Source organism: Megascapheus bottae, chromosome 9 (assembly GCF_031878675.1).
Source record: "Megascapheus bottae isolate mThoBot1 chromosome 9, mThoBot2.hap1, whole genome shotgun sequence".
Classification (NCBI taxonomy): Eukaryota; Metazoa; Chordata; class Mammalia; order Rodentia; family Geomyidae; genus Megascapheus; species Megascapheus bottae.
This window is the reverse complement of record NC_143517.1, coordinates 19,235,314-19,248,468: the sequence shown is the minus strand read 5'-3', so window position 1 is coordinate 19,248,468 and position 13,155 is coordinate 19,235,314. Positions and strand designations below refer to the sequence as shown.

Here is a 13,155-nt window from a genome sequence, read left to right as displayed (position 1 = left end):
CTACTCATCTGTCACCACCTCAGCTGTCTCCAGTGTTGTGATTTATATCTTTCTGCAATGAAACTTTTAAAAGCATCAGTCATTTCTGGTTGCAAATCAAGTGGAAGCTTTAATTCTCAGCAGCACTGAGAAGTGTTGACGACCCTCTTCCTTTTAACTGTTTCCTCTTGTATTGTGTAGCCTTGTCTCCTAGCTAGTTTCTTTGCATTATTTCTCTTCTGTATTTTTTATGTCGGTTTTCTTCAGGACTTAATTCCAAGCTCCCAGCTCTTCTTTATATCTTTTGCCTTAGAGATAGTAATCATTTTTATGAACTTAAGTACTATTTTCAGGTTAGACTCCAAAGTTAGTATCTTTAGTCCTATTTCAGATTTGAACTTTGAATGCTTAGTTACAAGTTTGACCTAACTGTTGAGTAGTTACATTGAAGCCAGGCTTTTGCCAGCCACAGTGGTGTGTGCCTCCAGCCTTAGCTACCCTAGAGACTTGCAGAGGATTGCAAGTTTGAGACGAGCTTGGGCTGCGTGAGGGTACTCTATTTCTGTGCTGGGAATATAGCTCAGTGGTAACTTATATAGCATCCATGAAAAAGAAAAGATTTTTTTTGTTTTATTATAGATGCTTTATTGTATTGATTCTAAACATGGTAGGAGATAAGATTTTAAAGAATGGTTATAAGGTCTTTGTGCTAAGTATATTGCTTTGTATCATAAATATAAATTGTGAATTGTGCTTAATTGTTGAACGTTTAAGCACGGTATCCTTTTCCATATAATTTTTGATTATGCTGTAAAAGTTTTTATATTTAGTGTAGTTGAAAAGTTAGTGAATTATAAGTTAATCTGAGCTTGTTAAATTTAACTAATTGTACTTTCATTAGTTTGTTTATTTGAATAAACAAATTTGAATAAATTTTAAAAATCTTATGATTGACTTGAGTTTTAGTACACTTAATGGTTTTTTGGTGAGAAATAACTTACATATTTATCAGGAGAAGTAGTTGGAAAAGACAATTAGAAGGTTGTTTAATGTTTATAATTTATAATGGCCATATATTATTTTATTTTTATTTTTATTTTTTGCCAGTCTTGGGCTTAAGCTCAGGGCCTGAGCACTGTCCTTGGACTTTCTCAAGGCTAGAGCTCTACCACTTGAGCCTCAGCACCACTTCTGGCTTTTTCTAAGTATGTGGTACCAAGGAATTGAACCCGGGTCTTCGTGCATGCTAGGCAAGCACTTTAACCACTAGGCCAAACTCCCGGCCCCCATATATTATTTTATGGGTATTTTGATATGATAATGCTGACTTTTTTACAAAAGACTTTGGAAAATGATAATTACTTGGCTATGACTTATTTTCTTCATTGGCAGAGGCACAGCCCTGTAGACAAAGCAGAGCTTTGTCTGCACTATATTATAGAAGCTCATCAGCTAACTTACCAGTTTTTCTGTGGTCTATAAGCTTAATTTTAGCAAAATAAGCTTACTAATTAGGAAAGAATTGTTCTTTGCACATACTGCACACATTCTTTACATTATTTTTACTAATTTATTTTGCAGAAGTGGGTATAGAACCTAGAGCCACCCTTACGCTGGACAAATGTTCTACCACTAATCTACAACTCCAATCCTATTTACCTTAATAATCATTTGAAATGCAGTACTGGGTTTTACTGTTAGTTGATTGAAATTCATGTGAAAGCTTTATTTTAGGATATATTTGCATTTTATTTACATATAACCATCTCTATATATGTATATAATATATATCTGTTATCTGTCCTGTTCTGTAATCTGATGATGTCCTGTTCTTTCACCAAATATCCAATAAAAGATAGCTATTGATTCTGTAGTGTTGAGAAGAAAAGTGTAATCTGTTTTGTCTTTGGTTTGTCTGACAGTGGGATTTGAGCTCAGCACCTGACACTTTTGCTCATGAGCTGGCATTCTGCTTACTAAGCCGTGCCTCCACCCCCAAGTTCTTATTCTTGCTGTTATAAATTACAATGTTCTTTGTATTGTTATTATAGCCATCACTTAATTTTCTTTCTAAGTTATTCTTCTTCAACTGGATATATTTATAACAATTCAAAAAGTAAAATATTGAGTGTAACTTCTTAACCCCTTTATCAATCTGTTTGCTCTTGTGCCACTAGTATCTATTTATTTATTTGGTATAGGCTTAGTCTTTGCCATAGAATACTGCTTATTCTTAATCGGCTAGTGATACTAAAACCTCCTTTTGCCCTTAGTTGTCGCCATTCACAAAATAATGTTAGCTACTGTGTGGAAAGGAACAGCAGGGACACTGGTGCATTTGTAAATATTGTTCAACTTTTTGTGTGTTTATGTGGAATATCATGTTGCCCCAGCTGGCTTGGAACTCTCTAGGTAGAATTTCAGTCATGTGCTACCATATGCTATCTAGCATTCAACTTTAGAATTTAAAACATTTGTAGGATTTTGTGTTTTGTTTTGTTTTGGTCAGTCATGGAGCTTCAACTCTAGGTACTTCAGCTCAAGGCTATGGCTCTACCACTTGAGCCACAGTGCCAATTCCATTTGTATGGTTTTTCTGTTATTTGTTTTTGTTTTGTTTTGCTTTTGTGCCAGTCCTAGACTTAAACTCACAATCCCTGAGCTTCTGTGCTCAAAGTTAGCAGTCTACCACTTGGGCCATAGCTTCATTTCTAGCTCTTGTATGATTAATTAGAGATAAGCCTCAGACTTTTCCTGCTAGGTAGGCTTCAGACTGAATCGTCAGATCTCAGCCTCCTTAGCCTCAGCTCCTTAGATCAGCTTCTTAGAATTTTAAAAATTGAGATGTAACCTGCATACTATAGATTGCATTTGTCTTAAGTATATTAAAATAAAAGTTTTAGGAAATTTTATATAGCTGTATCTATCTTGTGTGTCAGTTCATCTTTCTTTAGAATACAGTCCAGTTTGGGGCTGTATTTGTGTAGACATCTCTAGGAGAAAAGGAAAGATACAAGGATGAATTTGCTGTGTTATATGAGACTATTTCCTACACTTTTTCAAAATTGCATACCATATTTCTTTACACTAAAGGCTGTGTGGTTCTCATTTGTACTTGTTTTTGTCAACAATTTAATTTTACTGGTTGATTGATTGCATTTAAAGGCTCTTTTGTTCGTTTTATTTTGTTTTTTTGGTGTTAGTCCTGGGATTGAACTCAGGATAATGTCCTTGAGCTTTCTCAAGGCTAGCACTCTACTACGTGAGCCACAGCATCACTTCTGGCCATTTCTGTGTATGCAGTACCTGAGGAATCGAATCCAGGCCTTTGTGCATGCTAGGCAAGCACGCTATACCACTAGGCCATATTCCTGGGTGATGTAGGTTTTTGTTGTTGCTTCTCTTCCCCTCTCCCCCTCTCCCTCTCTCCTCCTCTCCCCCTTTCCCCCTTTCCCCCTTTCCCCCTTTCTCCCTCCCTCCTCCTTCCCCCTCCCTCCCACTCTCCCAAGCCCCTCTTCTTCCAATCTCCTTTCTTTCCCTCTCCCTCTTTCTCTCTCCCTCTTTCTTTCTCCCTCCCTTCTTTTCCTCCCTCCCCCTCTCTCCCCCTCCTTCTTCTCTTTCTTTTCCTTCCCTTCCCCTTCCTCCTTCCCTCCCTCCCTCCCTCCCTCCGCCCCCCCCCTCTTTCTTCTTTCTTTCTGTCTTGTTGGAGCCTTGCATTTGCTAGGCATGCTCAATAAACACTGAGCCATATCCCCAGCCCTTTTATACAGTGGTTATTTTGGGAATAGGATCTTACTTTTTCCTAGGCCTGTGCTTAGACCATGAACCACTTACATTAGGCTTTCTGTTGTAAATGGGATGACAGTATTCAATACCATGGCCAGACTGGCCTGGAACTGTAATCTTCCTTTCCTTAGCCTTGCATGTAACTGTGGAATGATTGCTATTAGTTGAGAAAGATGTTTCATATGTTGTGTGCTGATCTCAGACAACAAACTTCCTAATTTCAGTCTCCAAATGTTGTAATTTAAAAGTGCCCCGGTTTAAAAATTGCCTGTCAGTCTCACCACCAACACACCTTTCAGGAGAAAGGCTAGAAACACCCCAGAGAAAATCCATTTTACTGAGTTTTCCACAGTTACACGGAACTTTGGAAGGACCCGCTAACAGGCTGGCTCAGGGTTCAGCCCTTCATTCAGATACTGACCTGAGGAAATGATGCACAGGTTCCTTCCCCTCACTAAAAATGTGTACTACTTCCTTTTCTTATGTATCTTTTTTTTTTTTTTTTGCAAATTGTTATGGTCATAATAAAGAATACATACTTACTGCCATAAAGACTCTGCACAAGTTGGTCATTTTGTTTGTTGTTTTAAAGTTATTACACAGATTTTTTTGGTGGTGGGGAAAAAGGGGTGTGCTGGCTTCTTTTGCTCAAGGATATCACTTTACCTCTTGAGCCACAGTTACACTTGCTCTTGAGGCACGGTTATACTTCTGGCCTTCTCTGTGATTAGCAAGAGATACAGTCCTTTCTTGCTTGGGCTTGCTTCAGAACTGCGATTCTCAAATCTCAGACTTTTTGTGGCCTGAGCCACATAAATAGTACCTGACCACATAATTGCTTTACTTAAGTACTTTTAGGTCTTTTGAAAGTCCTATATTTGGTAAACTATAAGTCACTTTGTAAATTTTTTATCTATGCAACAAATGTTACTGTGTGTTATAGCCTGAAGGTACTCTACTGGTGCATGTACTCAGCTAGTGATTAGAAAAGTAGGTAAAGTGTAGTTTAATAGTGGGAACACCAAATTTGTAGACACCTCTGAATTCACAATGAAACATTGCTCTGTACTTCTGTGTGCCTTGTACAAATATAGGGAAGTAAGTCTGTCTCTTGATTTACCATGAAATTTAATGGAGAATTTTTATCATTAAATATTACTGTAAATTGATGACAATAAATGTGTTAGTCACAGATTGGTGTAAAATTCATATATACTCTAGAGAGTCCAACAAGACACGGTGGAGTTTACTCACGTTTCTTTGTTTATATTGCAGATTGCTTTTGGATTTGGCCACAAATTAATTGATCATCTGCACTGTGTATAGACACAGGTGAGTTAAAAGTTTGAATTTATGACATTGATATATTCAATGTTAACTAAAATTAAATATTTGAAGATTAGTTGGATGCCAGTGGTTCACTTTTTTAATCTTAGCTACTCAGGAAACTGAGATCTGAGTATTGGAGTTTAAAGACAGCACCAGGGGAAGAAAACATCCCTGAGACTGCAAAATAAGAGAAACCAGGGCTGTGAATGTATGTCTGAAGTGCTAGAGAAGTAGCTATGAGCAGGCAAGATAAGTGTGAGGATGGGATCCTCAATTCAATCCCTAGTTTCAGCACATGAATGAACATTACAAAAGAGTGTATTACAGTTTAGAAAAGTAATGGGTAAATGAAATTAATTAAAAATATCATTTATCTGCTCGGGTGCACGCGCACTCAGGTGTGAGTGTGCTGGTCCTGGGGTTTGAACTCATGACCTGGGTATTGACAGCTCCATGTCTGGGTTTTTGATAATTAAATGGAGATAAGAGTCTGGAGCTTTCTTGTCCAGGTTAGCTTAGGACATGATGATCCTCAGATTGACTCTCCTGAGTAGCTAGGTTTTCAGATGTGAGCCACCTTTTTTTTTTTTTTTTTAAATACGTTGTTTACTGTATATATTTGGAAAGAGTTTAGATGATTTGATTATAATTAACTTTAATTTCTTAAGCTGGCAAAATATTTACCTTTATTTTCACATATAAAATATTTAGGCAGTGGTATTGTTCATTTGTTACTACCAGACTATCAAGAGCTAGGTATGATGGTGCACAGCTGGAATGCCCTTTCTCTGGCTACATCACAAGTTTAAGGCCACATTGTGCTGCAGAGCAAGATCCTGTCAAAACACCAAGGCTTGGGAAGTCCCTCAGTAGTACAGTGATTGTCCAGTTTTACAAGACCCAACATTTGATCCCTAGTATAGGGCTGGGGATAAAAAGAAGCATCAGAGAAAGAAGAGATAAGACTATAGCTTTTGCTCTCAGTGGTCAAATGGATCAAGAATACACACAAACACACACATACTCACACACACACAGTGGAATTCTATGCATCGATCAAAAAATATGACATTGTAAGGAAATGGAAAGACTTGAAAAGAATAGCGAAATAAGCCAGACCTAAAGAAACGTAGGTTGTGTGTTTCCCCTCATTTGTGGTAAGTAGAATGTGCCTATAAATCTATAAGCAAACATACTGGATGGTAAAAGAAAAAAAAATACAATCGGACATGTTAAATCATGCAGATCTTTAGGCATTTATACAGTGAGACCATAGGAGGATATTCTTAGGAGAGAATCACACAGGTGTAATAGCTATGAGCATCTGACTATGTGAAATAATATTTATTGAAATGAATTTCAGGAAGTGGAAGTGAGGTTGTTTTTTTTCCCCCCTTCATTGCTGTTTTTGCCTTCATATCCTTTCTGTTTTGATTGTTCATTTATCTTTGTGGGGGACATACAGAAATGGTGAGACAAAGGGTAAATAAATGTAGCAGCGATACTCATGAGATCCTATGGTGTAAATGAACTATACAACTTGTGGTTAGGGGCAGGAAGGAAAAACTGGGAGAGAACAAGGAAAGGGGTGATATTTTTCAAAAGGAAATGAATTCTTCATCTGACTTATGTAACCTCCCTGACTTATGTAACCTCTCTGTACATCTTCTTTACAATAACAAATTTAAAGAAAAGACTATACATTTTGGCAGTAAATCTCACTCTTACTGAGTAGGTGTTGTAAAATGAAATGAAGTAGCTTTTTTGGTTGAACCAGTCTGAGTTTCTCAGTTACTTCTTAAAAATTACACAACATAGATTTTTTTTATCATAATGTTTACTAACACTTGGATATATCCTTATTTATTTATAGCTTCTCTTCTGACCCAGAAATGGGACAGAACAGCATCCTCAATCCTTAAGACACTGCCTGCTTCGCAGTAAAGACAAAACAAACACATGTTAATTATTAGATAATAAATATCAAGAATATATTTACATTCAGTCTTTGAACTCTGCATTTACACATACAAATTAGAAATAATTCCTTATAATTATTTCTAGATGTGAAATTGTACAGTATACTTAAATGTCTTAGATGTTATGAAAAATTAAATGTATTAGATACTATTTAGCTAAGACTAATCAGGTACACTTTAAAAGACAACTTTTCTATTCTGCATTTTTTCACTTCCATGAGATGATTCTTATAGTCAAGCAAGAAAAAACCTTGAATGCATAGTAACGTCTCACTAGGGCATTTTATTAAATTAGATAATGTCTGTATAGAAACATAAAGTAGATTTGAAGCTGGACATGTGTAGAACCACAGCTCTTGGGAGTCTGACTTAAGAAAATAATAAGCTTGGGCTACATACTGAGACTTAGTTATAAATACGCAAACAAACCAGGTCAGAGTAGATTTGAAGTGTATCCAGTTTTAATCTGAAAACCACATAACTTAAAAAAATTCTACTACTTATTGGATCCAAAAATGTAGTGTAGTTTCTTGTTTCTAGATGGGAGATCTTTCTGGTCATTTTCTTTCCTTATATATAAGTGTTTGAACTAGTTATAGATAGTGACCTATGGATATACTGTTGTAAGCTGACTACGCATTTATCTATGGCCATGGCAGTTTTGTTTCAGTGTTGTAGGATATTTGTCGATATTCTTAGGTTCTTGCCTCTTGTCTGTTTGCTTTTTTTTTGGTTTGTTTTTGTTCTGACTTGATTTCTTCAAACATTTTACTTCTCCTGCCACTGATTTTTCCATTCACAAAGAACCAAGTATATATGACCTTTAGATTTAAAAATATATATTGAGTGGCCCGGAGCATGGCCTAGTGGTAGTGTGTGTGCCTAGTATACATGAAGCTTAGGGCCTGATTCCTCAGTACATGGAAAACGCCAGAAATGGTGCTGTGGCTCTAGTGGTAGAGTGATAGCCTTGAGAAAGCCCAAGGACAGTGCCCAGGTCCTGAGTTCAAGCCTCAGGATTAACCCTCCCTCCCCCCCGCCGCATCACCCCCCAAAATACATACATATGGGATTATATAGCCATCTCTGATATGTGCACACATAGCATGTTTGTGCATGTATGTTGGTATGGGGCACTTATGGTCTAGGTGCTGTCCCTAACCTTTTTTGCTCAAGGCTCGCCTTCTACCACTTGAGACATAGATTCACTTATGGCTTTTGGTAGTTAATTAGAGGTAAGAATCTCAGGGACTTTCCTGCCCAGGCTGGCTTTGAACCATGATCTTTAGATCTCAGCCTTCTGGGTAGCTAGGACTACAAGTGAGAACCATTATTGCCCCACCACATTTCTTTTACAAATATGAATTGTAGAGATTGGATTGATGATTCTTAACAACTGTTATTTATTACTGTGTTAACTGTTACAGCATTATGAAAGTGCTTTTCAGTTATCTTCAGCATGAGATAAGGGAATTGAAGCTCTGAAAGGTTAAGTGACTTTTCCAAGGTCATATCAAGTAAGTGGCAGTTTGCCAATCTAAGACCTTGATCTTAACCACTGACTGCCTAAATAGCCCTAATTACAAGCATATTTGTGGCGGTAAGTATAATATACAAAAATAATAGACTTAGTTGAAGAGTTCAAAATTAATTTAAAAATCATACATTATTTTATCTATATTCTCTTGCATTTAACCTTTCTACTTTCTCTAACATTTAACTTTTGTTTCAAGTGGAAATAAAAGGTCTAAGAATGTTATTCAGTGGCTGAGCAGTTACATAGTAAGCGCTGGGTTTGATCTCCAGCACTGAAGAGCAAAACAAGCATGATGATTTATTTAGAATTTAATAACCACCTTGGTGTAAGTTCCACTCTGAGCTTTCATTCCAGTCTTTGGGGGACCAGAGATACAGATAAAGCCATTTGTATTCCTTTTTCTGCTATAAATTGGTGTTCTTTCTCTCTTTTGTTATTAGAAATTTTAGGTTATAGGTTACAGGTAACATCTATGACTCATTGGTTAAACTGACTTTCCTATAAAGTTAGGAAATACATCTTTGTATTCATATATATACATATATATATGAATATATATATGAATATAGCTTAGTGATTGTACAAATTTCCGGATTTGACTCATCACACACATTCACACACATATGTGTATAATATGTGCATATGTATATCTGAAATATAGTGACTGTAGAATTACTTTAGACCCATTATACTGGAAAATGCGATTCTATTTCTGGGAAAATTTTAAGAATTATTTAAGTAATGACTTGGTATAGCCTTAAGGATAGAGTAAGTTGATTTACATAGACTTTCGCTTTCCTTATTTAGTGATATTTCAAGTTTGAGTAGGACAGTAACTTATAGACAGAATATTCTTGAAGGCAACTTTGCTGTGAATATGCCTTAAAATTTTCATGTGAAAACATGACTTATTTATTGTTACACTTTCTAAAAGGATTGTAGCTCTTGGTATAAATGCAAATTCCAGGTTTGAATGTGGGAAAAGAAATTCTGTGGTTTGAAAAAGACAAAGTTTGTTTGATAGAATAAACTGAATTTTAATTTATTGCTGAGTCAGTATTTTCATTTTAGTTTCACATTTTAAGCATTTTTGAAGTTAGCTAATAAAATTTACTTAGCATTGATGAAATAGGAGCAAGAGCCAGCTAAATCTGCTCGACACTGTAGTTTTCAGATGTAGTTATCAGTCTGGAAAATTGAACTCTATGGATTCAATATAGACATTAGACTTACAAATAAATACTTAGAAGTTTATTTTCTGTATACCGGAAGATTTGAGGTAGTAGTGTAGGGTGGTAAACATGTTCAGGTTAAGAATTGTTCACACCTACTAGGCATAACACTTCAATACTAACATGGGGAAAGAATTCTCTACAGTAATCAGAATATTTCATGAAGGTAGTAAGATCCTTGGCTACTAGATACTAGGTGCTAAATGCTAAAAAAAATCATATTAAGTATATTTCATCAAACTTAGCTCACAAATTTAGACAAATTTTATCTAATTTTGTTAAGTCATGTCATATTGGATAGACATAATTGAAAGTACACGTAGTGAATATTCATGAATTTTGAATGGTCTTCTTGCTCATAGAGGTGAGATTTGTGATTAGTCATGATTTTTGTTTAGAGAGTTGTGTTGGGTTTGCTCACATTGCCTTATGCTTTGGCTCTACCACTGGAGCAATTCCCACAGTCCTTTTCAAATCTTTACTATTTCAAGTGAGAGTTATGTGCTTTTTTGCTAAGGCTTTTTGTTGTGGACTGTGATCCTCCTCCTATCACTTGCTGTGTACTTGCCTCACCACATCCAACTAGATTCTTGATTGTAACTGAGAGACATAAATGCACATGAAAACAAGTCACTTGCCTTGGGTACAGTTAGCAAGCTTTGGACTCTACTGTAAGTTAGTATTACTATCTAAATTAAAATTTAGATTATTTAAATATGTATCTTTTGTTAAGGTAAAATCTGCCTGTGTTTAATTGCATCACTGCTTTTGTGGTATTTCCTTAACTGTCCACAGGGGCAGGCATTGTGATCTAGAAAATAAGGTTCTGACAGCTGACAAAAACCTTTAGTCATTGAAGTACTCAGAATAGAATTGTAACCGCAATCCCACTGGGTGCTCTTTTTCATAGCAAACATGGGAAACATAAGCTGAACTTGAGCCAGTAGTATTGGCTCACAGTTAAGTTGCCATTACTCTCTGATGCGCTCTATCAACAACAAAGTCTGCAGTAGGAAACTGACAGGCTGGATTTTTAACACTTTTTTTGGGGCCAGTTTTGGGGTTTAAACTCAGGGCCTGGGTGCTGTCCTTGGGCTTTCTCTATGCTTGACCTCTACTACTGAGTCATAGCACCACTTCCGGCCTTTTCTGTGTATATGGTACTAAAGAATGAAACCCAGATCTTGGTGCAGGCTAGGCAACCGCTCTACCACTAGACCATGCTCCCAGCCCCAATTATTAATATACATACATACATACAATACAGTATACATGTATGTATAATATAGATATATGGTTTTTTTTTTCCCCTGTTGATCATGGGGCTTAAACTCTTGGCCTGGGTACTTTCCCTGAGCTCTTCAGCTCAAGGTTACTGCCCTACTCCTTGAGCTACAACCCACTTCCAGCACTTTTATTTTAAATTGTTTTCTTCTTTTTTCTCTTTTCTATGGACACATCAAAATGGTCTTCCCTTTATTCAAAATTAATTCACTACTATATTCCTTTCTCAGTTCATGTTCCTTTTCTCCTAACCTGTCCCCTGCCCAGCATGCCTCCTTCCTTTCAGAGATACTCATTTCTTGTGCTGTGTAAGACTAGATGTCGTGGGAAATAGAGAATGATCACAAAAATTATTAGGACAGGAACATCAGTGCCAGTTTAACTTCATACTTCCTTATATTTTTATATGGAATGTTTCTATAATTTCTTTTGTGAAATTGGGGATTGAGTATTGAACATTTACTCAACCACTAAAATGTACCCTCAGCCCTGATTTTTTTTTTTTTTTTTTTTTTTTGGCCAATTCTGGGCCTTGAACTCAAGTCCTAAGCACTGTCCCTGGACTTTCTCAAGGCTAGAGCCACTGGAGCCACAGCACCACTTCGGCTTTTTTTCTATATATGTAGTACTGAGGAATTGAACTGGGGTCTTCATGCATGCTAGGCAAGCACTCTACCACTAGGCCAAACTCACGGGCTAAACCCTGACTTTTAAAAATACAGTTTTATTATTACTGTTAAAGTGTTGTTCAGAGGTGTTACCATTTCATAAGTCAGGTAATGAGTATATTTCCTGTTATTTGGACAGTGTCACCTTTTCCTTTGCTTTAGTCCAGTTTCCTTCTCCCATCCCTGCCTACAAGTTACATAGATCATTTCCCACGCACTGAATAGCAGAATTATTTGTTTACCCTTTCTCCCTCTCTTTCTTTACCCCCACTAAACCTCCCTAAAAGGGGGGAAAAAAACGAACCCAAAACACCTCAAAGCAAAAAACACTATTACTACTAGCACCACCACCCACCCACACTACCACCACCATCACCATCAACAACAGCAGCAGCAGCAGCACCACCACCACCACCATCATCATCACCATCAACAGCACTACCAACAATAACAAATGTGTTCTCCAATTCCTGGAGTTCTTTTGATAAATAGTATACTAAATGCTAAGGGAAGTTATACCTTTGAGTTCCTTCCCATACACTCCTTTAGTCTAGCTGTGTGTGAATGCCTAGAGTCCTTCATAGATTATTACCTTTTTAAAGGAAACCACTAGGCATTGATTTCTGAATCAGATGTCTAATCCTATCTGAATGCTTAATGTTGCTGTGTGAGTAGAGGTGAAGGCAATAATAGAACAAGGTGGTGCTGGCAATCAGGGTTTGTTTACATAGAGTTGTCAGTGCTTCTTAAGCCGGAGGTCTGATGCTCAGTGAGATTGAGCTAGGTGGCACCCAGAGCCCTAGAGTCTAGGCCTTCTTCATTTAGAAAAGTGGCTTTGCTATTTCTATATGGATAGAATGCAGAATGGTTCTCCCTCCACCCCCAGTCAGGCTTGAACTTAGGGCCTGGGCACTGTGCTTGGACACTTTTTGGCTCAGGAATAGTGCTTTACTACGTGAACTACAACATCACTTCTGGCTCTGTGTATTGTGGTACCCAGGAATCACACTCAGGGCTTTGTGCTTGCTAGGTGAGCCCTACTGGCCCCAGAATGGTATCTGTAAGCATAATACATGGCTGAAAATGTGAATGCACCTGGTTTTTCCATTTTCTCCACAAACAAACAAAGACAACAAAAAGACGTTGCCACCACCTATCCCAAAAGGGCTAGTAAATTTCAGAAAGAAGTTTTAAGCTAAGTATAGGTAAGGGTATGATAAGGTTTAACATTGGTAAGCTCTCCCTTTCCTTCTAGTGAGGTTTACTGGCACAGGTCTAGCAAAAATGAATGTCTCTGAAATTGCAGTTTAAACTGGAAATGAAAATCAGCTATTAATAAAGGGAAATGCAGGTTATAGGAA

The 13,155-nt window shown here is 37.0% G+C and overlaps 1 protein-coding gene across 3 annotated transcripts in view; it reads left to right on the top strand.

Annotated features, from left to right (window-relative positions):
• Positions 1-13,155, top strand: part of Ncoa2 (nuclear receptor coactivator 2) — a 255,666-nt gene that overhangs the window by 86,064 nt on the left and 156,447 nt on the right. For 2 of the 3 annotated variants that reach the window (XM_090338929.1, XM_090338930.1), the window contains exon 2: positions 5,041-5,097. The exons of the other annotated variant lie outside the window; for it this stretch is intronic. The gene's annotated coding sequence lies outside the window, so the exon portion shown is untranslated. The remainder of the gene's footprint in view (positions 1-5,040; positions 5,098-13,155) is intronic. 3 annotated transcript variants of the gene reach the window in all.